We start from the raw sequence: 27359 nt of genomic DNA, 5'->3' as shown, positions 1-27359 counted from the left end.
AAAGTCTTTTCACTTGCTAATTCTCTGTAAATACTAACATGCTCTAAAAGTAAAAGAACTGTCATGTGAATTTGCTCCTTTCTGCCTGCATATCAATGGCTTTTAAGGTTAGTTTGTTAGTTTATTACCATAAGAATAACCATGGCTCAACTTGCGCCATGTTGGCTGGCGTAAATTACCCAGGTCCGAACTTAATACAATATTTTCACATCAACAGATTTCTTATGCATCCATAAAAGACTATGACAAGAATGAGAATCCATACCTGGACTAACAATATTGTTCTTATTTCTTCATTATATTTAAAGACGAGTGTGAGTAAAAAGCACTGATCTATTTCAGACCATTTTTTACTTTTTTGGCTGAAATTTGTATTTTCCCTCTAAAAATTGCTTTTTGTTGAAAAAAATGTGGTCGGGTTAAGGGTTATGTAATGGGTCATCAATACATGACACCCCACAATGTCTGACTCATTCATTATTGGCCTGGGGATGGTGGCTCAACTTACCCCGCCTTCCCTACCGGTGTGTTGGGTCAGTTGGTAGAGCATCTGTCTCACAACCGGGGGGGGGGGGGGTCGAAAGTTTAAACCCCAGCCGTGTTGGATGAAAAGACATTAAAAGATGGAAGTTGCTGCTACCCAGTTTGGCGTTCAACAATCAAAGGGATGGAGCCTCGTCGATCTGGCGCTGCACAGCGGCTGGCAGGCCTATGATCAATTGGGCAAAACAAATTTCCGGAAATTTCATTTCTGATGTCTATTTCGAACAATAAAATATGGATAAACATTAGATTGAGTTTAAAGCGACCTTTCATTGACAAATCATGGGGAAATCAAGGCTTATCTCAGAAAAAAAGGAGGGATTCAAGTCTTTCACTCGGAGGCTTGCCTGGGGATGTTATGTAATAGACGCCGGCATGTCTGGGAGGTCTAAAGGAGAGCAATATTTAGTAGACTAACCAACCAGAAGTAAACTGCGTGTTTTCACTTTGAAACATGTAACTTTACAGAGATTATTTATTTTGGTTTACAATCAAGAGACCTGCTATGATTCTAGGAATTGGGATTGTTGGAAACTGGAACTGCTGATCCGAAGTAAATCACGAGTTCAGTCAAATTTGTGATGTCCAAACCTATCGCATAAGTCTGACGGGTGCTCACGATGGACGGATTATATTACGCAACTCAATTGGCCTTTTGCAAATTTCATATTAATTCAATTTCCCAATAATTTGTCAGTGGCTGGGCCCTTTAATCAGTAAAAGGAGAAATAATAATATATTTGTGAATTTGGGCTATAACACTATTTGCATTAGTTTTGTACACAAATTTGTGGTGTTTAGCTATTAAAAGTCTGCATGCACATGCAAAATGTTTGCGTAATGTCAGAACACACCAGGTTGCAAATACACGCGACTTAAAAAGTCAACAAGTGGCGCATAAAAAAAAATTCGCACAGATTTATCACAAAATATGTCGAGGGGGGGGGGGGTTAATTCAGCCTTTAGGTTTTGCGATAAATGCAGTCTTATTAGGGTTAACCTTGAAATAGACTGGGGTATTTTGGAGGCTTGAAAGAGTTATGATGGTAATTCAACAGATATTCCCAACATAGCCAAAGTTCATTGACCTTTAATGACATTTTACCTTGATCACGTGACCTGAATCTCCTGCAGGATTTTCACTGATACTTGATTACTCTTATGTCCAAGTTCCATAAACTCTCAACATTGTGATTCCATTTCAAAAGCTTTTTACATTAAAAAAAAATTGCCTTGGTTAAAATTTTGTTTTGATTACCCCAACATAATCTAAGTTAATTGACTCTAAATGAATGTTGATCTTGGTCATTAGACCTGGAACTCAGACAGGGTGTTCAGTAATACTTGATTACCCTTATGTCCAAGTTTCATGAGCTAGGTCCATAATCTCTCTACGTTATGATGATATTTCGAAAACTCAACTAAGTTTAAAGGGTCATATTGACTTCAGAAATCAATACTGCTAAGATCTTGGCTGAAATTATCAACTAAATATCCCTATGCATACTAGAAAGTTGAACTTATTTTTTAAAGATCACCTGATATTTAGAACCCATATTTTTAAAGTCGCATGACTTCTGGCCGGTATTCCAGCCTATCGGGTATTTGCAAGTTCACTGCTAGGCCCAAACACATGCCTATCAGGTACAAAGGGTTAATGTCCCTTTAAAAATAAAGGGATGGTCCGGGCTGCAAATATCTATATCTAAATGAATATAGTAAAATTCACAAAGCAAAAGGTTGAGAATTTCATCAAAATTGGATAACAAATAACAAAGTTATTTAATTTTAAAGTTTACCAATATTTTGTGAAAACAGTTATATGTACATTGACATGAATATTCATTAGGTGGGTGGATGTCACATCCCCACTTTCCTTTTTCTCATGTTATTACACAAAGTCATAACTGTTTCATTTCTTCATACATGTGTAAATGATGTGTCTCCATTATGATGAAAGAAGTTGCGGCAATAAATAACTAATGCCCTTTAATAAGTTGTCAATCCAATTGTTTTAGTTCTTTGTAGAAAATTTGTCATATTATTATAAATTTCATATAATAAAATACAAAAGAACAAGTGGGGATATGACATCATCAGTCCACCTAATGAATATTCATGAAGACATGCCTAGAACTGTTTCACTGGAATAATGAATATCTTTAAAATCCAATAACTTCGTTATTTGTAATCAGATTTTGATCAAATTTTCAGCATTTTGCTCAGTAAATTTTACTCTATTCATTAAGATATATCTCCTACCTGGACTAACACTGTGGATGATACGGATTGAAAAAAGTCGGCTAACTTCCTTCATTACCTCTGAGGTAATTGGAGTTCCTCTATCAGCAAGCATTTATGAGGAAATCCTTGCCTTGAGTAGATGCTCTACAATATTTCTGCTACTGTAGCAGTATTGTCTACCAGCGTTAATATGTAGCAGTGACCTCTTGATGAACATGAGGTAATTGGCCCTTGGGAACAGCAACCCAAAGAAATGGTTCCTCTATGTTTGGCTTTAAGTGGAATCTTTCTCAGTCTTTCTTTCGGTATTAACCTCTGATAAGCACCGTCATACCTGATGAATCACTAAGAATCAGCTTGCAGACCTGGTCAAAAGAAATTAGAAAGTAGTTTATCAGCTGTCTCATTTGCGCCCAAGTGACATGAATACATACATGTATTAGACATTGATATTGCATAAAGTACATGCAAAGAAAATTTGCCCTAATCCTGGAAATCAATGTGTAGTTCCAAACTTTATAGGGTGATCTTTATAGGGTGTGTTCAATGTCATTTCAAAATTTAATCGGCAACATGGATCAAGATTAAAAAACGTGATTACAAAACATGGATAGAATGAGAACCAAAGGGTGTGTTCAATGTCCTCTATTTCCGGTCGAATAGTAAACATCTTTCAAATCATGATTCGAAGGAAAATTTAAACATCGAAAAAGATGCGATTAAAAACGCAATCAACTCAAATTTTACGACCTTGACCATCACGAATGGACATTAAACACAATTTGAGATTTGAAGCGTGTTTAAATTTGCTCTCGTATAGGAAGCCTACACAAACTGGTGCCAGAACTGACCTTTCATGTGATGGGTCAAACTGCGCACTAAAGCTGCACTAACTAAAGAGGGAAATTTAAAGACGATCAACACGTAAACTGCTTTATGTTTTCAACACTGAACAGTGCAACGCTGATCGTGTTTGTGTTCAGTGATTTCTAATTTAGTTTTCAATGATTCATGTTGCTGTTTAAATTTGAAAATCGACATTGAACACACCTTTAGTTTAATTTTTTATTTATTTGGGACAATCTACAAACATTTCCAGATAAAGGCTATATTGTGATCGATTGTTCATCCTTCATAAGCCCTTTTTTCAAGCTTCCTCCTGATATGACAAAGGAAAATGGCACATGGCTTGCAGAAATTATGTATCTTTCAATGTTATTGAAATCATGTGTGTGAAATTTCGAGAATCAAGAATTTACAATTTCCCAATCTGAAGCATGTTCCTTCAAAGGCATATTTTTACAGATATCAGCCAGCAAAATCCAAACCTGGTAAATAATTTGTATGTAAATAATCCAACAATCTTTGACAGTCGCTATTGTTTTCTTTTAAGATGCACATAATTAGAAGGCGGACACTATCTTTGCATCAAAGGAAGGCTCACATTAACCGTCCATATCTTTGTAGTTCCGATCAAAATGTACATGTACATGAATGACCATCACGAAGAGGTCCATGGTACAATGTTCTAACATTGTACCATGGACCTATTAGCGACGGACATTTAACGTGATTCTTACCTTTAAATAGACAAAATCCGCCGCCTAAAGATTATGTGCATATTTATGACAACATACAGGTGAGGCTTTTGGCAGTATACATCTACCAAGGCGTAAGTGATCATTTGCAAAGGGACAGTTCAGTTTCTTGGTCTTAGTTTTGTTGCCTGATGCCCTGTGTCAGAAAATGCTTTTCAATCAACATGCATTAGATTTCGAGCAGAAAAATTGGACAAAGATTACCAGTGTCTTTGATTTTCCAAGATTTAAAGGATCTTTCATCTTCTGCACGTACACTTTATGCAAAAGCAATGTTAAAACATGAATCATTAGTTATAGTTCATAATTGTCAGAATGAAATATAAATAGGAAATGTGAAACATCACCAACTTTTAGTCTTAGTTCCAAATCACCCCAAATAAACTGAACTGTTTTGTGAAATAAAGCACAACACTGTGTTTAGTTTTACACATGATATTTTAACATTTAAAATGAAATTGTTTAAGTGTGCTAGACCTTTAAAATCATTTGAAATATGAAGTCAATACCATAAATTTCCCATAAATATAGATCATAACTGATGGCTTTACACCTCCCTTTTAAAATGACTTAAATTCAACTCAACTCAACTTTACTCTGCAAATAAAATATAATAAAAAAAGGCACGTACATGTACAGTATTTATTTCACAGATGGAGGGTTCAAATGAAGCATTACTGTTATTATGATTTTTTCTCATTTTCATTGAACCCATTCTCATTTTCATTGGCCCCATACATGTAATTTACAGATCAATGCAAAATCTGATATTATGGGGCCAATGAAACAAACAATAATAAAATCATGTCTGGCAGAACAGTTTCCTTACTGGAGTTGCTGCCCTGGGTAAATAAGACACTAGTATAATCATTAATAGTATTGAAATGTCAAAGAGAGACAAAGAGAGAGGTTGAAAACTACATGTGAGTCATTACAGTGATAGAAAAGCTGCAGCAGTGGTTAAGATGAGTTTTGTCCCGGAGAAATGCTCGTTTGAAGTCATTTAGAGATTTGCATTTAACTTAACAGAAAATAGGTAATGTATTCTAAAGAGAGGACAAAGAAAATAAAAATGTTTGTTGCAAAGGAAGATCGGTGGTAATTGTAACAATTATTGTTACAATTGCAATTTACTAAGATCTTTTACTGATTATTCAAAAAATACAGGACAATAGGAATCCCCAGCAAGGGTTGGTCGAGGCTCCGATATAATAAACAAGCAAACTCCATGCCAATCCCTGAAGGAAGGCAAATTGAATTACATGAACATACCTGAAATAGTTCCCGCTGTCAGCTTCAACATTATTTGGTCTCAAGACGCTAAACATTGTCTGTGTTACAGCTGATTCAGGTAGTTCTTGAAACAACTGAAATTTCAGAGATCAATAATAAAAGAAAATAAAAAATTAAGATATAGTGAGTATGCACTATGAAAAAAATGCATAACTAAAAGGGGCATAAAATCATATTACACATCAAGTTTTCTATAAAGATCAATGTAATCAAGAAAATGTGGGGACTTAGAAATATAGAATATGTAATGCATACTTCAGCTCATCAACCAATTAAGGAATTTATAAAATGTGTATCTTCCACATGGTTACTTTTTGAAGTAATTTGACTTTTATATTTCAGAGGACAATTTAAAATGTATTGCAATGAGATGTTGCATTTGAGTGAAACTGTCAAAGTTCTCAGTAATATAACATTACAAAATCCTTTAATACAAACAATAAAATGGACATTTGTAAAGCGCTGGTGTTCATCATGAGACAATGCTTTATGGTGCAATAAACAAAAGACACGGAAAAATGGAAACATGTTAGGCCAGAGAAAAGCTTCATTTACTTGAAAGCATATACAATGTACATATATGTGAATAACCAAGTTTTTAGTAATATTTTGAAGGTCCTGCTTGACAAAAAATATTGCACATGTCTTGTGGAAGTTAATTCCATAGCATATTGAAACAATCCATAACCCACATAAGTCATCGATAGTGGTACAGAAAGGATGCGCTGACAGTTATTTATGAGAAGATTGAGATTATTGAGATTCAGTTGAGATAGAGAATTTCTTGATTAAATACAAGTGGGAAGAAATGCACACAGCATAAAGCGCCTGGGATGGGGCACCAGCCGCATACATTACTGGTTACTGCTCAAGCACGAAAGAGAGGGATTGACTGCAGCCAAGCAAATGCATATTCAGAAGACTCACAACAGAAATAAAGTATGTTTTGAACTGTAGTACATGTACATATCATAAATACATAACATACACATGTAGATCACCATACATGTGCATGTACTTTTAAGTATCCCAAATCGAAGGTGTCACGATGAAGCAAACCAATGTCAAAATATTTCATTTGTGCCCCCACCCTCCGGACTATGGCCACCTGCATGAAAGACCCTGTGTACAGTGTATGTAAAATATTGAGATTTGAGCCCCATTTATAGTATCAATATTATATGAAATCAATAACAAAATTAATGAAGCCAAGCCAAAAAAATGAATATTTTCCACAATTCACTTACTCTTAATATCCTTTCATCAGAAATTCAATGGAGGGGCACATCCCCCCAAAAATAAACTATTCCACAACCAAGAAAAAGAAAGCAAAGGAAAAACTATGAAATGTGGCCGAATGTTCTGTGTATACATGTACATGTATCATGTCAAAATGTTCAGGTGTATACTGTAAGTATCATGTTCAAAAGTTTAAAAATTTTGCCCCATATGCCACGTTCTGCGTCCCTAGTAGTATTTGGATAATTATGTTAACAAAGAAAAATTAATAGAATCATGAAATAGCAATGAAAGTTACTTTGGTTTAAACATATTGTACAATCCTAGAAAAATCATCCAGATGCTGTCTGCACTACCGGTATATAAACTGGTGTCTCGCGGTGTACATGTAGTTATTTATACTGTAGGTTAAAATGAATTTACCTGAAATGATACTGATAACAATATACAAATACTTGAGATATTATAATGTTGCCTGGGGACACACTTTCAAGTCTTATCTTGATAAGTTGAAATTATTAAAGAAAAGGGCAATACGACTTATGTACATGTATCCATCATTGTCGTTCAATTGCGTATTGTTTATGTTCAAACTACAATTAATGCCTCAAGAGTATACATTACAAAATACCCCTCCAGAACTAACAAATAGATACATTATAATACATGTATGCATGCCACAGGGATCATGGTCATTAGCCTTTTGCGAGAACAAATGTCACTCTGAAATCCTTTCATATCCTGCATTAAAGAATGAAACAGTATGCCTGTTGATATGAAAAAATAGTACAACTCTTTCCATGTTCAAAAAGTTCTTGAAAAGTTATGATCAGTTTTATGTGTTGTGTGGATGGGTGCGTTTGTGGCTGCCAAGTGTATGTGTGCCCCGCTCACAAGCCTTGCTTTTAAAGGGGTCCTAAACCAATTCAGATACATGTACATGTACAACACTGTACATGCCATAATCTAATTGATATGAGTTTATGTAGTCCTAGATGCATTGTATATTTAATTATATTTATAATGTGATATTTTGGTTTTAAATTCAGTACATGCATGTAAAATTGAATTTTAACTATCCCTTCAAATCTAGAAGAATACCCTAGAATTAATGTATACCTTTTTTTTTCTGTTATTTGTCAAGTCCCTGATGTTACCTACAAAATTACCTGAAATTGGTCCTAAATTAAATTGTGTGAAAATACATACATGCATGTACATCTAATGCAGTAGTATAAAAATTATTCAAATCTTGAAAGAAATTGGCACATTATCATTATTTGCATTTAAAAAATGAAAAAAAGTGAATTGCTGGCATATGATGTACATGTACAGTATGCACATGGTATCATTAAAGGGTTTGTTCAATCTATTGAGCAGTGGGTTGAACACATCCTCAACAAAAGTAAATTTATAGATTGTATAATGGACAAATGAATTCTCAGGTGCCATGTCCCTCTACTCTGTCCCTCATGTTCCTTGACAACGATAAAGGAAAAAAAGGATATTTGTAAAAAGAAAGGAAAGGAGGGTAAGATATTATGTTATTGTCTGAATATTATTTCAAAATCTATCACAATATCAGATTTTCATGCTAAGGTCAACAAAGTTGCTCTCTCGCTGGGAAATACTGTCAGACACCAAGTTTCGACTCATTGCACCAATGTTTATTTTGCCAAATACAAGAGTCCTTCAACTCTTTGCCTGTTATTTTCCTGCTCCTCAACACCAATATGCCTATAAAAAGGGCAGAACATTTGAAAAAGAAAAGCAAAATAATGAACCAATTCAAGACAGAAAATTGAATTGACTTTTTGCTGGTTTTATTATCGATCTGTAGACATGGTTTAATAATAATTGTTAACCAATTGAATTGACTATAAACCTGTGTGAAACTCATAAATGGTCAAGAAGCTAGGCCAACAAAATGATGGTGTGCACTTCAAGTTTTGTATGCCAGACCTGCACAGTACAATGCTGCATTGGAAGACTTCTTTTTATACTGTAGAAGTACTCTCTTTAGAGTTTCTGCTCATAGAGGTGGGTTATAAATGGGTGATTTGAAGCAGATAAATATAAACAGCAATGGTAAAATGGAAAGTAATTTTCCTGGGTTTTTGGCAGAAACGTGCTGTCACTCACCATGGCAACACAATCTCAAACACATTTGGAATAGAGAATTGCTTTAAAGTTTTTAGCTGAAGACCAATGTGGATGCTAACTTTTGATGAACCCTGACCAAAACCCTGAGAATAGCAGTTTTTCTGTGTTTGTGGCTTTAATTGCAATGACCACAGCAAAAAAATTTCTGACAATGCAGTTGCACAAATTGTCTTTAATACACATCTTTACTGCATAAAAAAAAAGAATGTGAGAGTTACATGTAAATTTCATAAGAATTCGTTGAAAACTGATGAAGCGGTTTGAAGAGCAAGATTCATGGCAACATGATTTCTGACACATGCAACAAATATATCTTGCACATCTTTACCTCAAGACCAATGTGCATGCCAAATTTTATGAAAATTGCCAAGTACAGCAGTTGGCTAGAGAAATATGATACTGTTGATTACCAAAAGAAACCCACACTGCAAAACACTGGTGTTTATGTAACACCAGCCTGGTATCTATATCAGTCCACATCACAGAAGCATTCACCAGACCTGCAAACCTCTGGAAATGAAAAACTTGTATTCTGTGAACAAAAAAAATGCATATTTCCCAAAAAAATGTACTTTTATTTCATAATGAAATACATTGTGCGAAAGCTCATCGCGGCGCTCAAGCTGCATGCAAGCTGTAATGTGCACTGGTTTTAACAAAATGATTGAAAAAAGTTTCCTGAAATTACATTGATTCAAAACCCATTTGTGTTATTTTTCAATTTTTTTCTCTCACAAAATCATAGTTTTTAAAGAAAAAACATACTGACGTATTCTGGTTGCAAAAACATACTAAATACGCCCAAAACGTACTGGTTGGCAGCTCTGCAACAACACTTAAGAATCAAAACCAATATTGGTTTTGCACTGATTGGTGTTGGTTAAATGCCAAATTAGTGTTAGCGTAGTTACACCAAACCGGTGTTGTTTTAACACCTCTCCAGTATGGACAGATATACATGTACATGTAGATACCTGGCTGGTGTTAAATTTACACCAACCTTTTTTGCAGTGCACCTGAAACGTCATGTGTGACAGTGCGTTGATACATGGAGGCCTTACAGCTGTACATTTGATAGGATTTAACACACCCTGATATCGCTGTATAGTTTTATTGGTTTTTTCTTTGAAGTCTTGCACAAGTTTTGAGACCAATTTACACAGAATACCTCACATTTTTGACGTGTAGATTTTTTAATTGATGATATCATCTTCAAGAAATGGTGATTTATTTATGTATTGTGTGCATATTCAATGGAAACTGCCTTCCTTCATCTCAAATTATCACATAACTTAATGAATTTAGTGGTAATTATGACTTAATAATAGCCTGCAGAAAATTAAAAAAGAAAATTAAAATTAAAACCTACAAATACATGAGAAATTTAATAAACAAAGAAGTTCCATATAAAAGTAGAAATTGCCCTTCCCCTCAATCTCAGGTACAGCAATTGCCCCTCTATGAGAAATAGATCTGCCATTTGCTATAATGATACATGGATGTCTAGACTAAATACTTTTGCCTATAGGGGTGTAAGTTAAGAAAATGTGAAGGGTTATTCATTTAATTTTGACTTGTTCTCATTTCTTTATTTCTGCATCAACCTTGTTCAAACTTGGTACAAATGATCCTTGGTTGATACCATGTGTGTGTTGATGAGGTCAAAGGTCATCTAGGGGTCAAAAGGTCAAAGATAGGAGGCCATTAGTCTTTTTTTTTTTTTTACAGATTTTGGTTTAAATCAATTTTTTTTGTTTGCATCAATATTGTTCAAACAGTATTCTGCATTGTGTGAATAGTTGAGTTGTTTCATTATTGATGTGATCTAAAAATGGAAACAGTTTAAACCCATTGACTCATTTGTAATAGATATGTGGTGCATTTTGCTTGATTGTAAGAAAATCAGTATGGGGTCGGACGTACACTGTCTGAATGCATGTCAACTTTAATCAAGCATAACTCTTCACCAGCATCAGATTCATTTGTTAATTCCATCTTATGTGAAAGACAACTAACCAAACAGTGTGTATATTAAAAAAAATCCAGTTTAGAATGTCTATGTTTTGAGTAACTGATCTTCAAAGGGGGTCGGACGTACAGTGTGCAAATATTTTGCACAATGTACGTCCGACCCCTTCAAAGTGTACGTCCGACCCCAAATAGATCAGCCTGTAACTAAAACAAAGCAATGCCTATCAATTTCTTTGCTTCATTTCTTGTAAGATTCATCCTTTAGCTAACAGCTCATATTAGAATTTTAGTACCTGCAACACAAAAATCACAGAGATTTTGACATGAAATCTAAAAGCATAAAACCTGCTTTTGTCTGATGTACGTCCGACCCCTCACATTTTTGCCCATATTTTCTATTCTTCATATTGCAGCCTGGTCCTGTCATGCTGTAATGATAACCTAGGTCACATGTTATGATATACTAAAATAAATAAAACACTGCTATCAAATTAAAGGAGATACAGCTCTTAAATGTGTCCGAATGTACGTTCGAGCTTTATGGAATGACCCTATTATCATACACACCAAATTATAATGAGCCTATAACTAGGTTAAGTTAACTACTGAAAAGTTATCGCATTATTAGGACTTCAGATGGGTGAGATGAAAACATGTCAGTGTGACCTTGACCTTTGACCTCAAGATCAATGGGCTTCCTAGGACCCATGCTACATGTAGTATCGTACACACCAAATTATATGAGCCTAGGTTATTAAAGTTACACTGAAGTTATTGTGTTTACAAGGACTTCAGAAGGGTAAGATGAAAACATGTCACGGTGATCTTGACCGTTGACCTCAAAATCAAAAGGCTTCATGGGATCCATGCTAGTACATGTATTTATATGAGCCTAAGTTATAAGTTAAACTGAAGTTATCACATTTACAAAGACTTGAATACAGTGACCAGCAAATAATTTGTCAGATTATTGGCATGAAATGTAATCAACTATTTTTATTCAAAGCCTGTAGCCCATGTCAAGTTCGCTGATTATTCTTTTTTTCTATTGCAAATAGAGCATATGAATGCACAAGCCAATCACGTTTATGGTATGATGCCTACTCCCACCACTGCAGTGCAATTCCTCCATGTAGACTTTAAGTAACCCATATGCACTTCATAGATCTGGGTTACTTTAGTAGACCTATGGAGGAACAGGATGCCACAAAGCCAGATCAAGTCTCAGGGTAGCAAATCCTGGCAGAAATAGACTGAAAAATATAGACCGACTTCTCAGTAAAACACAGATGGGCAATGTGGCATTTGACTGCAGCAACTCCTTGGGTAGAGTTAACTCAGGCATAATTAAGACTTTAAGGAAAATGAAACCTTTGGAACATGACAGCTTATGCCCAAATAGAAAAAACAACAAAGAAGTAAACCAACAAAGATTTGAGAAAATTGAATAAATAAGAAAGTTATGACCATTTTTAGTTTAGATCATTATTTTAATGCAGATCTTCCTATTAGCAATACAACAAAGATTTGTGAAGTCACATGTGAACAACTTTCCTATTACTTTTGTATCCATGTATATCTCACTTAAACTGCCTCTTTTATCACATCTATCAGTAGATCATTCATACAGTGTAGGAGGGCATGTAATACAGATTAATTCAAAGAATACATGTAAATCATAGATGAAATATAACCATAAGAGAAAATTAGGGGGCATTTTAATTCTGTAAAAGGGAAAGTTGTAGTTGGTCACATGTGACATCACATATCTTTGTTGCATTGCCAATGGGAGGATCTCCATAGCATTAGTTATCGCAATATTCAAATGATCATAACTTTCTCATGATTTGTCCGATCGTTCTCAAATTGTCTAATTCTTTGATTTTTCTGTTTTCACACATGCCCACTTGTCTAGGTTTCATTCCCTTTGATGTTAGGGTAATATGATCAGCCAGCACCTCAGGCCTCATTCATGTCTCAGAATCACAATCCGCATAATTTGGTAATTTGCGAAGGTTTACTAAACGCTGTTGTTGGGCCCCCTTCCCCATGAGCATAATCAAGCAATTTAAAAAAAATTCTGAAACGCAGTGTCCGGTCTTCCCGGATTCAATTTCAATCTTACTTGTCTTAACAAAATGACTGGCTGAAATGACCGAAATATAACGTTAGATCTAGAATGAGGGTCTAGAGACTAACATTAGACCGACAATGATCTAGTCTAAAATAAAACCCTAATTTTTTCAAATTTGTATATTTTTTAGACACACTTTTAATATAGAAGAATGTAAGGATAGTAATAATTGTCATTTATATAGCACTTTATCAATCTACGACTGCTCAAAGTGCTTCACAATTATTATTACCCAGTCACTGGATTCATAGCATTTCAAGCAGCCTGTTAGGCGCACACTTGCTAAACCAACCACAATGAGTTGTTTCCTACTGTAGGCCTACCCATTTAACACCTGGTGAGAGTGGCAAAGTGTGGATTGATGCCTTGTCAAAGGACGCTAGGCTATGGTGAGATTCAAACACACGACCCTCTGATTACAAGGCGAGAGTCAGAACCGCCACACCACGGCGCTTCCATGGAGAGAAAAGTAAAATGCCACTTTCAGAATTTGTATCTGCAACTGTGCATCAATGTAAAGCAAGCAGGAGATCAATAAATATTACAAAAGTCATGGAGGAAAAACCCTATAAGAATCTATACCATGAACAACTTTGAAGTTTTATGAATAAAAGGGCATACAATTCAAGAGTATACCTTGCCGCGCGTAGCAGCGCATTGCACTTTACAAAGGATTACAGTCCCAGTCATTGCATTTGTGTAAGTTGTACTTTTGCTGCTGAATAAAATCTGCACATACATATTGTACTCTCCTTTAAACAGGTAATTATCTCCTTCAATATTACACATCATGAGGAGACAGGAATAATCATTGTTTCTGGGGTTTTCTTTAAGAAATTCTGACATTCCACTGTCAATCCCTTTGAGAGGAGTCAACATAGTTCAGAGTAACAACCAATGCACAACCTGACTAAAGCTTTAGGTCTAGATCTACATGAGTTGATTCAAATGGATGATTCCACCCCAACAAAAAGTTGATTTGAATAAAAAGAGAAAAATCTAACTACTACATGTAGTAGCATAATGCTGAAAATTTCAAAAAAATCGGATGTAAAATAAGAGTTATATTTTAAAGTTTCGCTTAATTTCACAAAACAGTGGGTATGTAAATGAGGGAACTGATGACATCACTCACTATTTCTTTTGTATTTCATTATTTATTTCTTATTTTATCCACATTGTTCTGTGGAAGAGTTTTATTTTTCCCTGGACATGTGGAATTACCATTGTTGAACATTTTTTATTCAGTCAAGTTGGTCCTCATTGTCAAATATGTAAAAATTGAAATATTGTATAATTCAAACAATAAAAAACATAAGAAATAGTGAGTGACATCATCGATTCTCTCATTTATATGTGAGTAAATTGTGCATGTCACTATTTTGTAAAAAATAAGCTAAATTTAAAATGTCATAACTTTCTTATTTTACATCCAATTTTGATGAAATTTTCAGCATTATGCTTGTCTGATTTTTCTTTCTATTGAAATCAACATTTTTCTGAGGTGGACTTGACCTTTCAGCACTATTCTTTTTCCTACTTCACAAGCTTTAAAATGGTACCAAATTTGTTGGGATTCCTTCAAGATTTCAGAAAAAGTCAATAGGGTCCATCTCTTCAATGTAACTAAATTCGGCCCTCAATATATTCTTTTACAGAAAATTTTTTTGCATATTTTCCCCTGTAAATTTTAAATATCCCTGTTAATATTTCAGAATATGAGTTGATTTAATCATCATTTTTTGTCTTATTTCAAATTTTTTTTCTATGATATGGAATTTGTTGGGATTCCTTCAAAATTTTAAAAAGTCCTTGATCCCTTGCAAAGTATATTTAAAACTTGAATTTTAGGCATAAAGTAAAAATAGGTGGTAGCCAACTGCGGGCCATTCCACTTTAAGTGGCGAGGTTCTCGGGGCTAGTATTATTGTGTTGGAATGGATCGCTGTTTTTGTTGGTCGTTGTAAATCATTTCCACACCCAAATGATCTCCTCTCAGTGTGTCTGTCACAAGGTTGATGAGCTGCTACAATGTAGGTACTATTTGCTTTATAGATACTGGTGCTAGAAGTTGGCATTGATGCTTTTGATGAAGTCAAAGAATGGATCAAGATAAATTCCTAATAATTGTAACATCTCTTTATTTCTCGTCTTGGCATGAGGGGGGCGTGAGCCGTAGTATGGCCAGTCTCCCCCCCCCCCCCCAGTCTGCAGTCCTCCTTGTCTTCGCACATGCCTGTCTGCATGATTCTAATAGTAATAGAGGATACAAAATAACTTTGGAATGCAATGGCATGATCGACAATGAGAACAACCTTCCACGGCATACATTTTTTTTCCTGAACGTTACTACACGGTATATAGTTATAGGAAGCACTGGCACTGGTCGGACAGCGCCCTGCGGGCCGCTTTACACCAAAAATGCAGATCAATGCAGCCGGAACAGATTTCTTTCTCCTTTTTCTCCATAAAAAGAAAATGATATGCTTTGGAGCGGCTTTCTTTGTTTCTTTTCTCAATGAGATAAAAATGCTATGAATTGGAACGGAAATTTCAGTGTAAAAATGGGGGTCCTCTCCGCGGCACACCCACCATGCATTACATACTGAGTGCCTCCCCCCTCCCTGGGTAGGCATACACTACAAGGGGAAGTGTATACTGAGGTTATGTTTGTTTCCCTCTATGTTACTACACAAAGATCTAGGAAGCGTTTGCGTCACCGCACGCCCGGAGAGGGGAGATGGAGGGGGGGTTACATATTGAGGACAATTGTTTAATGTGATATGGAATTGTCCTGGGGGGGAGGGGGAACTCAGTATATAATGCATAGTGGGTATGTGCCGCGGAGGGGGCTCCCATTTTGACACTCAAATTTCCGTTCCAAGGCATAGCATTTTTGTCTTATCATATCAATTTGTTTGCGCTCCTTTTTTGCAGTGCGTAGCGTGTTAAATTATTTCCCTATGGAGAATAATAGAAAATACGCTGTTTTTTTAGGGATTTGCTAAGATATCTCCCAAACGCGTCAACAAGGTGATCTATCAAAACAGAATAGAATAGAGCAGATTCTCACCTTTAACATGATATGATTTTCATTTAATTTTAGTCAAATTAAGTTCTGTCACTTTTGAGGTTTTTGGAACCTTTCTTGATGATTTTGGAAATCCATTTGTACATGAGCCAATGGGCAAGTGCGAGAAACGAAACGTTTGGTGCGACTTCACATTGTTGTAAAAAAATATATACGTCACAATAGACCCTATCAAAAAAAGACATTTTGCAGAAAATGCTGTAGATTGCGAATACCTAAGAATGATTTTGATTGGATAAAAAAAACCTCTGTCACTTTTCACATTTGCAAAAGCTTTTGCAATAATTGGTCACTATAGTTTGGCGGGTTCAGCCGATGGCATTGTGTGTACACAGTATAGTACACAGTACACACGCATAGCTAGGCAACGCAGCGCGTGTATTCGTACAGGACGACTTGAGTGTATGTTGGATAGGACCGTACCATTTTTGACCGGGGGTGTGCCAATGAATGCAAGTGATCAAGAAGAGTTACAAAACTGAAGGGAGTGAGAAAACAAGGAAAGTGAGAGGGAAATTTACGAAAACAAGTAATGCGAGGAAATATGACAAGAAAAGGAGAGAAAGGAGAAGTGAAAACACGCAGCTGAGTGCGCTCACGATATGTAAGTTGAACACCCCTGCACCGCAATGTAGCAGCCCGCCACTATACACGTAGACTGCCTGCACGATGCGAAGACAGCGGCGCGTATTAGTGACTGTGCGTCAAACGTCCCATTTCTATGCCTTATAAGAGCGTTTTTTGTACACAACAAATTGATATGTGAGAAAAAGAAATTTGCTCCAAAGCATAGCATTTTCTTCTTATCGAGAAAAAAGACAGAAATCCGCTCCGAAGCTTCGCATATTTTCTGTTACGCCGTTCCGGCCGTATTGATCTGCTACAATGAGCCGCACTTTTGGTGAAAAGCAGCCGCAGACCGCTGTCCTGTCCGACCATCGCCTCTGCGCTAGCGCACCCGGCGCCCGTACCGCCAGGCTAGCTGCATGCACGTTCCATAGGGATGCATATGCACTCACACTCAGGTGACCCGTTCCAAGGACCCCCGTTTTCACAAACATTCATAGTTCCGAAGCCCGTTCCGAGGACCCTCCTTTTTACAATAAGCCCGCTCCAAGGCCCCCGTTTTTTGTCTCGCCCGCAGCACACACCTACATGTACTACTTTTTTGGTAGATCAGTGCCCTCCCCCCGGGAATTGTGAGGGTAGGGATGGAGAGTGCACTACAAGTGGCAGGTGATACAGGAGGTAGTGGTAAAACTGGAAATGCTATTTGGACCTATAATGCTATTTTTAAATGAGCTTCGGATGAAGCTACATGTACGTGTACATGTTGTATTATTTCAACACTACTTATGAATACTTCTATACATGGCTACATGGATACGTGCACTACGAAGGCTGTTATTAATAACCCGTTTATCGATGGTCCTGTCGAAAATCGCTTGTTTCTGCCACTTAGCGATATCGATAATCTTTCTCTCTGTCGATAATACCCGCTATAAAAACTATTATGCAGGGACACAGACTGATTTTTCGCGTTTTCAGAGAATTCAAGGAAACGGCCCTTTGAAAGTGGCTTATCAAACGGAAAATCACAGAAAACTTATTTTTCATCAAACTGCACAGAACAGCAACATAAATTATTCCAAAATCTCAACGAAATACTAGCTCACTCCCACTTTGCTTTTATCATACTAGAAGTGGGGTGATCGATCGTGACAATCCAAACATCATGACGTGACTATACTCGACTCCATTCGATCGAATCGAAAACATCACAAGCGCAACTACATGTAACATTCCTGCCCTCTACGTTCGAACAGAACGCGAAGCTACATGTATACAGCAGGATATCAAAATGGCGGATAGGCGAAAGAAATTGACTGCTCGGAATGTCCAAAAAGCCCCAAATTGTGGATAAAACTTCATCCAATCCTAAAATCGTGAAAGGTGATGCATGCTAAATATGATTGTTAAAAGATGCTATATCATGTAGTCATCACTCACACGTACACTGTACCGTATTGCGAGGTATAATAGTAGATAGATCTAGTACATGTATACTAACCTTGTACCATGAACCGCGTTTGGCAGTGGATTTCTAGCTAGTGCCTGGGTCGCGCGTGCTTGGATCTCAGTTCTGGTGTCAACACTATGGCTTGATTTTTCAGTGCGCGGTGGCATGGCATGGCCTGGGCTACATTGTATGGCTACGGGAGCCTACAATAAACTACAAAGTAGGCCTAGGCCTAGTGTACAATACATGCCATAGGCATAGCTCCGCGCTCCCCGGCTCAACATCGAGGAATCGCACACCATGATGACTCAATTAGGCCTAGGCTATAAAAAATCGACTTCAGACAGTCACAGTGCAGTCATTTAATTATTCATTTATTGGCATTGCGTGCTAAAAACTAAAAAGTAAAAGTAATGGATTTGGAGCAAAGACATGGCATGGGGCACCATCATCACGTATCTCAGTCACCATCTCGACTAGACAGGATTAACCGTCGTTTCTGGGGATTTATTCAACAATTTCTGACATTTTACTGTAATCCTGGAGCCAACGTAGTTCAGCGGAACAACCAAAATACATTACAGAGACTGAAGCTTTTTTGGTCTACATCTCGACAGGTTTTAGGAAATTTGAAACTTCCATACCGGTACTTACCATTAAATTCTATAATTACATCGTCCTGTAGGCCTACTCCTGTTTTCCCGATTTGTAAGACGAAGTACCAGTACGACAATTACCAGACGGTGGACTGTACTGTTTCCAGAAGAAGAAGTAAAAACTGCAGGATGGTAGTTGGTACGGAGTATGGTTGGTCGGTCACCCGGCAGTTTCGGCCGGGACAAAACCTTTTTTCCGCTGTGACGCAGCGGCGCGGCGTGCTTGGGCGCCAGTGCAGTGCTGGGTAGCTGGCCGGCCTGGCTGGATGACACTCAGCGCGCGCCGCGCGCGCTTTAGTGCAGTACGCAATCGTACATTTATAAACTGGTTCAAATTATAATTTCGATGCTCTCTCTGTGTATAAAAAAGGTACTGCACCCGCAGAATTACAGACTTGCACAGTCATTAACTGATAACTTTTTTAATTTGTAAGAATTAAAATTCTCTTCCGTTTTGTGATGATTATGTTTATAATTTAAATGATGAAATTATTTAATTCATCTGTATTATACTGATTCAAAATCATAATTCTTTACATAAGTTTACTGATGTCATTTGGTGAAACAGGTGGGTATACACTCTCGTAGTTTTCCTAAGTACTTCTCAACCTATGCAAATGAAAGAATGACGACTGTCGGGTAGGGTAACTATGCAAATGTTGAATCTTTTGGAATAGTGATGTAAAACATGAGGAAGAGCATTTGAGTTCAATTGAAACATGAAACACCCTAAAAAGAAATTATATAAGTCATGCACCTTCAATATTTTATTGGTGAAAAATAAAATGTTTGTGTGACTTAACCTGTCAGAATGGCAAATTATTCGCAATACGCGTTTTTGAAGAATTAACCATTTATCCAGTTGGTAATTAAACGAATTACCCCATACAAGTATACCGTAGTTCAGATAAGGTAGTATAAGTGTTGAGTATAAACCTTTTAAAAATATGCATATGAAATTACGATTTTATTTTATTGATTACCCCAACATTCCTCGCAAGCATTTTACTTAAATTCAAATTATGCTCTTTCCAAGAAAGTTTATTGTCAATAATATAAGACCAAGAAATTTTAACGAATCAACTATATTTATAACAGTATTATTAATGTAAACATTACCGGGTAACTGTGAAATAGAATTAGGTCCAAAAATATTCCGAGTGTATGACAATGATCGTCATTAGCGGAAGCAACATGTTTAACGAATTGTAAAATTGCATGTATCGTGGAATGTTTTTGTCTGAAACCAAATTGCGAATCTGCGAAAACATTATTACTTACAAAGAACGACATAGTACGATCAAAAATAAGTTTTTCTAACACTTTGGAAATTGACGATAGCAGTGATATTGGCCTATATTAATTTTATTGGAGTCTAAAGGATCACCTTTTTTCAATATCGGAATAACTTTAGCGATTTTTATTGCATCGGGTACAACACCTTGACTTATAAAAGAATTGTAAATGTGCTCTAGAGGTTCAGTAATTTCATTTATGATATGTTTTAGACTTTTAGCAAAAAATTAATAAATTCATCATGGCCCATACTTCGCTTGTCTTTCATATTTTTCACAATTCGTAAAATTTCTGATGAATTGGTTGGATTGAAAAATATTGAATTCTGATTTTTGTTCTTCAAAAAATTATGAAAACTTTTTTCTACGTTAGGAATTTTCTTAGCCAAATTTGGTCCGATGTTTCCAAAGTATTCATTAAAGTGATTGGATATAGATTCATTCTCATCTAAAACTTTATTTCCCTCACGGATTTGGGTTATATCTTTCATAAGACTCCTCCTATTCAAAGCAATATTTATCATACCCCATGTTTCTTTTATGTTGGACCTTCTCTTTTCAAACTGATTACATTGTTCATTTGGAACAATAAATACAATCCAAACAAAATTCATGTGCTATACACCTTTATCTACTGATATCTATAATATAGCTACATTTTGAGAGGGCAAATATTTAGTAGTATAGAGTACGAAATCGATTTTGATGAGGGTCTGCGTATACATCTAGGATAAACTAGCAGGCTGCATCGTCTGCTACGTAAACCAAATGAGCGAACATGACCGAAACTAACCATTATGATAAGTAAATAAATAAATAGATAAATAAAGGAATAAATAAACAAACTAATTAATTATTAAATAAATGTCATTTTCTGGAAAACTTTTGTTGTCGGCCTTGTTTCAGTATTTCACGTCCTCTCCTGCATGAACTAAAAACTGAGTCATCATGAAATGAAACATGAAACTGAAATTACTTATAAAGAGTTTGGTTGCAAATTGGGTTAGGTCCACTTTAGACCATTCCGAGAAAAATCATGTTTTTTCATTCATACTTATTGCAATATTTTTATGATAAACTAACTTGTCATGATGTAGTACCCGATCATGTGAACATAAAATTGGGTGGAAAATAAATCGACCTGTTTTTATTTTTTTCTATATTTTTTTCTACAAAAATTATGATTGTGGACCTAACTCCTTTTGCACTGAAATGAATCCAATCTCTTTTGAACAAAAAAAAGTAATTTTTCTTTGCCACTTTCATTCACGATGTACTGTGAATTTCAAATTTTCTTTGGTATCATCATAGCGACTAAAAGTCTATAGGGTTTGAGACAGAAAACAATAAAATTTATGAAAAAATGACCTAACCCATTTTGACAAGTGACCTCTTCAGAAGAGTTTGGTTGCAAAAGGGGTTAGGTCGACTCCCATAATTTTTTTTTTCTCCCATATTGCAATATTCTTATGCGAAACTGAATTTTCATAATACCCTATACCCTACAATGTGAACATAAAATTGGGTATAAAAGAAATCTTCCTGTCTTCTCCTTTTATTATTAATATTCTTTTTTTTAATTATCATTGTGGACCTAATTTTTCCTTTTATAATAAATCCATTCTCTTTTGAATAAAAAAAGTGATTTTTCTTTGCCACTTTCAATCACCGTCGTTTTAATGTGAATTTCAAATTTTCTTTGGTATCATCTTATAGAGCTACTAAAAATCTATATATTTAGAAAAAATTTGATGAAAAATGGACCTATCCCTTTTGCAACTGAGCTCTTCATAAAAATATCATTAACGGCAGCTGCTCGTCCAAGATCATATAGGACTATGAGCAACTGCCCCAAATATTAAGTCATCACAATATCTTATTCTACAGGAGTTTCCTTTAACCTTCACCAATATAATTGAATTATTTATTCTATAATCTTTTTGAAAAATCAAGAGGATTAATTTTCCGATATAAGTGCACTCCCCCCTCTCTTCCTGAAAAGTGATTATCCCTGCTAGAAAGAAAAGTGTGTTCACATGGTCGACATCCGTGTGACTCACACTGTTGAAATGCTCCAATTTAACAGTGTGAAGGTGATTTCACATCGTGTTCCACACTGCGAAGACACTCGGGGCACTGATCCCCCCCCCCCGTAAGGATAGGGAGTATTATTACTCCTGTAACAATTTGATTAAACCCTAAGATTTGCTTTTTTAATTACGACAATCCCATCATTATCTGTATTATCACTTCTGGAAAGGACGCCTGTACGTCCTACAGCGTGCATGTTGACAGTGTCGGAACACGAGATGAAATCACCTTCACACTGTAAAATCTGAGCATTTCAACAGTGTGAATCCCTTATTCACAAGTCATAGTAAACCTTAACCATGTGAACACGCTGTGAACAGTCACACTGTTGACGAGTCATAGACCCAGTCTGTTCCTTCTTTCAAATAGCTCGAACTTAACTGAACTGGCCCTTTGCAGAAAGAGTTGCAATCAATCGCAACTCTGAAAATCACGCGCAATTTGATTTTCGACCAATCAACAACGCGCATTCGGGACTTGCGCATGATTTTTAGAGTTGCGATTGATTGCAACTCTTTCTGCAACGGGCCCCTGAACGAAGGGATTACAACATATTGTAGTTTTTGACATGTTTGATTGTAGGTAGCCGAGAGGTTCAAAATTGATAGTTTCAATGGTCCGTATTCTGAAGTCGGGTTTAACTTAAACTCAGGTTTAAAGTTGTGGAAGGCCAAAAGTATCAAAATTTCATCAAATTGTATGTTTCTTATGTTTACTGTGCTATTTCCTGATTCATCGATGATGAAGACAATCATTTATATATACTTCCTACACAATTAGTAAATGATTTGAGAACCGAATGAGCTGAAGTATGATCTGTTAGTGATTATGTGACAATTGGCTGTCCATACTTAAACCACAACTTTAAACCTGAGTTTAAGTTACACCCGACTTCAGAATACGGGCCAATGTGTTTGATGAAATGTAGAATCCCCTTCGGTCTGCTCCCTGAATAATCAAAGAATAAACAAAAATGACGAGAGAAGGAGTTGGATCAAGAAAAAAAAAACCCCAGATAATTTCTTTCTCATGACACATTTGCAATTAAATGTGTGTTATATTGGCACTTTTGAAAAATTCCTATAAATTAAGCGTGATAGTATAGGTTCAAATGTTCACTACCATTGGAGAGGATATATGTATCTGAAATTCCATATCTGACCAGAGAAGGGTATTGTAGCCAGATTAAATTTACTGACTGAAATAGTAAAATAGCCTCAATTCTTCCTCTAGTCGAAAAATAATTCCAAATTCATTGATGTATCTTCCCAATTTGTTCAGTAGTTACCATTTCAAGAATAAGTGTTGAACTTTCAAATATATTCATACACTTTTTGTCAATCAGCAATATCAAATTGAAAAAAATCGAATTGGTTGGGTCGAACGAATATCTTTAGCCTTATTGTGGTAATTAGGGTTACGAAACCTTTGCTTGCTCGCTTCTCTCCATAGATTTTTGAGCCCTCGAACATTGCTCGAAAGTTTGCCCCCTCTTTCCTTTCCACTCTCTCTCTCTCTCTCTAGTACGCCATTGTTCATTATTTTCTTTCATCAAGTTTACTTAATTTGTGAAAAAGGGTGATCGGGTCAGTATGAGACAGCAGAAATAATAATGAATGCAAATTATAATCAGGGTGGAAAAAGGAGTAAAAAATACTTTTTATTTACACTGTATTAGGCGGTCTGAGGGTAATGAGAACAAATCTGTACAAAGTCCACATTTGACCGGTAGCTTTCTATCCTAGGCAATTGTGTCTTCTTAAAGGTCAATAGATATAGAGGCACTGCTGACGTACAAACTAATGGTTAATGGAGGGGGGGGGGGGGGCTATAAACAACGACATTCTTACAAGCAAGAAAGCATATCATTTTCTGAATAATAATGTCAAAATCTATCACAAGATTATATAATAATAATGATGATGATGATAATAATAGAAATAATAGTAATAACAATAACATAGGATTTGTATATAGCGCACGTATCCACCTTCAAGTTACTATATTACTCAATGCGCTCCTACACAATCACATTTCATTTTTTTTTAAGTTAGGGTAGACACACGAACTTACACGCTAAAAATGATGGTTATAAAGGGCGGGGGGAATCTCTGTCCCTGGCCAAACAAACAGAAAACAATAATAAAAAAACATGATAGCTCGTTATCTTAACAATAAAAAAGTTTTCAAGAAGTCATTGGCCCGTATTCTGAAGTCAGGTTTATCTTAGACCACGGTCTAACTCTGTGCTGAAAATATGGGAAACCAAGAGTCTCAAAATTTTTAATAAGTTGCCTGTTTTTTTTTTTTTATTATGTGTTTTATTGGTCTTCAAAATCACATATAATCACAATATTTACAGGTAATTGGAAATGGTTTGAAACAGTTCAAAAGTAGTAAAATCACAAAACAGAGATAAAATAAAAAATAAAAAATAAACGAAAAAAAAATAAATAAAAAGGGTGACATAAATCAAAATAAAACATTGGACGATACAGGTTACTCTATACGGAATACACATCGAGATGAATTTACATGTATAATCATTTGTAGCATATTACTCTGTGCATGCAAGTTGCCTGTTTCTTATATATGTTTGCTGTGCTCTTCCAGATTCATCGATGGTGAAGACAATCATCTTTTTATAAATCCTAGACAATTATGAATTATTTGAGAGCCAAATGAGCTGAAATATGATATCTCTACTGTTAGTGATCTATGTAACAATTGGCTATCCACAACTTAAACCTCAACTTTAAACCCGACTTCAGAATACGGGCCTATTGTCTGAAATTTCGGACATCAAATCAGCAGTTTCGTCCTAAACTCTGGACAAACGGCATAATAAATTTGCAAATTATAATCAGCTCTGAAACTTAGGACTAACTGCTGATCCGGTTCACCAATTTTCGACAAAGACCTATATTTCCACTGTCCTTTGACTGGCATTTACAATAGATTTACAGTTTTCTTGAATGTGTCGTGTGAACAATTCGTCACTCAGTAGATTTGTGCACAGGGTGACATTATGTTCACACTGTTGAATTTTCATCATTTGCATTGAGCAGTGTTAATCACATCTTTACATAGTCCACAGTGTGAACACATTCTGAATGCTCACACTGTAGAGGTGTCCACCGAGTGAAGTAATCTTCACGGCTCCACTGCATAAATTCAATGATGTGATTGCATATTCACGATATCCACAATGTATCCATACTGTGAACAATTCCACTTTTAGAGATGTGAAGAGTAAAATAGATATTAACGATTGATTGTATAATTTTTGAACGTGTACACATAATACCATAATCCACAATGTGAACATATATTGACATAATCCACAATGTGAACATGTATACACATAATCCAAAGTGTGAATGCACAATGAACATTCACACTTCAGTTGTTACAAGAAGTGAAATTATCTTCATGGTTTTAGCCTGCATGGTTAAACTGGATCATTTGGTGTGAATCACTTCTCCACATTATCCAACATGTGAACAAATATTAATATAATCCACACTGTGAAAAATGTATTGACATAATCCACAATGTGAACATATATTGACATAATCCACCATGTTAACATGTATTCACACAATCCGGAATATGAACTTGCATTCACATAATCCACGGTGTGAACGTAGATTCACATACTCCACAATGTATGTATTCACATAATCCACAATGTGAACATGTATTCACACAATCCACAATGTGAACATATATTGACACAATCCACAATGTGAACATATATTGACATAATCCACAATGTGAACATATATTAACATAATCCACAATGTGAACATGTATTCACATAATCCACAATGTGAACATATATTCACACAATCCACAATGTGAACATATATTGACATAATCCACAATGTTAACATGTATTCACATAATTCAAAAAGTGAACATATATTCACATAATCCAAAAAGGGAACATATATTCACAATCCACTGTGAAAACATATTCACATAATCCACAGTGTGAGCAAATATTCACATAATACATAGTGTGAACACACTATGGACACTCACACTGCATAATGTTACAGGAAGTGAAATTATCTTCACTGTTTTGACCTATAGTTGAACTAGATCATTTAATGCGAATCCCTTCTTCACATAGTCCACTGTGTGAACACATTGTGAAAACAAGGTGAACACACTGAACACATTATCAAGACACAGAACACACAATGAATACACGGTAAACACACTGATCAAACTGTAAAGACACCGTGAACACACTGAACAAACTATAAAAGCTCAGTAAAAACATTGTGAACACACCGTAATCAAACTGTAAACATACAGTAAACACATAGTCACACAGGGAACACACAGTAAATTGTGGCCACACCGTGAAAACACAGTAAACACACCGAACACACGGTAAACAAACTGAACACACTGCAAACAAATAGATCACACTTTAAACACACTGTGGACACAGTAACCACACTTTGACCACAACGTGAACACCGTTCACCGAACACCGTAAACACACCCTAAACGGACTGAACACACACTAAACATACTGTGAACACACTGTAGCACACTTTAACCAACTGTGATTACACTGAACACGCTGTAACACACTTCGAACACACTATAAACACATAGTAATCACACTGTAAACACAATGAACACACTGGACACATTCACTGTGAACAGATAATAAACACAATGAACGCATGGTGAACACACGGTGAACTCACTGAGTGCCATTGCGTTTTATCCTGTAGGACATGTTAAAAAGAGAAAATAAAATGAAAAAGAGACATGACATGAAATATGCTGGTTAAATGATTAGCATTTATTTAAATTCTCAATAAAAAGCCTCTTAAATTCAGCGTTGTATATTATAGATAAAAATAAATTTCAGTTGTATAACCACTCATACATGACACAAGAACATTTTGTTCAAAATACAAATCAGTATCAACAATTTTGGCAGACTTTTTCAAATAAAAGAAAAATCCAAACTACACTTTCCGAATTGAATTGTT

At 35.8% G+C, this 27359-nt stretch overlaps 1 long non-coding RNA gene across 2 annotated transcripts; it reads right to left on the bottom strand.

Annotated features, from left to right (window-relative positions):
* Positions 1-539: 539 nt before the first annotated feature.
* On the bottom strand, positions 540-19210 carry LOC121417376. 2 transcript variants are annotated; one of them, XR_005970344.1, is made up of 4 exons: positions 18951-19210; positions 5658-5752; positions 2806-3152; positions 540-709 (listed from the first exon to the last, which is right to left on the bottom strand). It is a non-coding gene; the product is annotated as an uncharacterized LOC121417376 (long non-coding RNA). The 2 variants fall into 2 exon arrangements; XR_005970343.1 differs by lacking the exon at positions 540-709 and having other exon boundaries at positions 2714-3152.
* Positions 19211-27359: the final 8149 nt, after the last annotated feature.

This window comes from Lytechinus variegatus, chromosome 6, assembly GCF_018143015.1.
Source record: "Lytechinus variegatus isolate NC3 chromosome 6, Lvar_3.0, whole genome shotgun sequence".
Classification (NCBI taxonomy): domain Eukaryota; kingdom Metazoa; phylum Echinodermata; class Echinoidea; order Temnopleuroida; family Toxopneustidae; genus Lytechinus; species Lytechinus variegatus.
The sequence above is the reverse complement of the archived record's forward strand: the minus strand, read 5'-3'. Positions and strand labels throughout refer to the sequence as shown.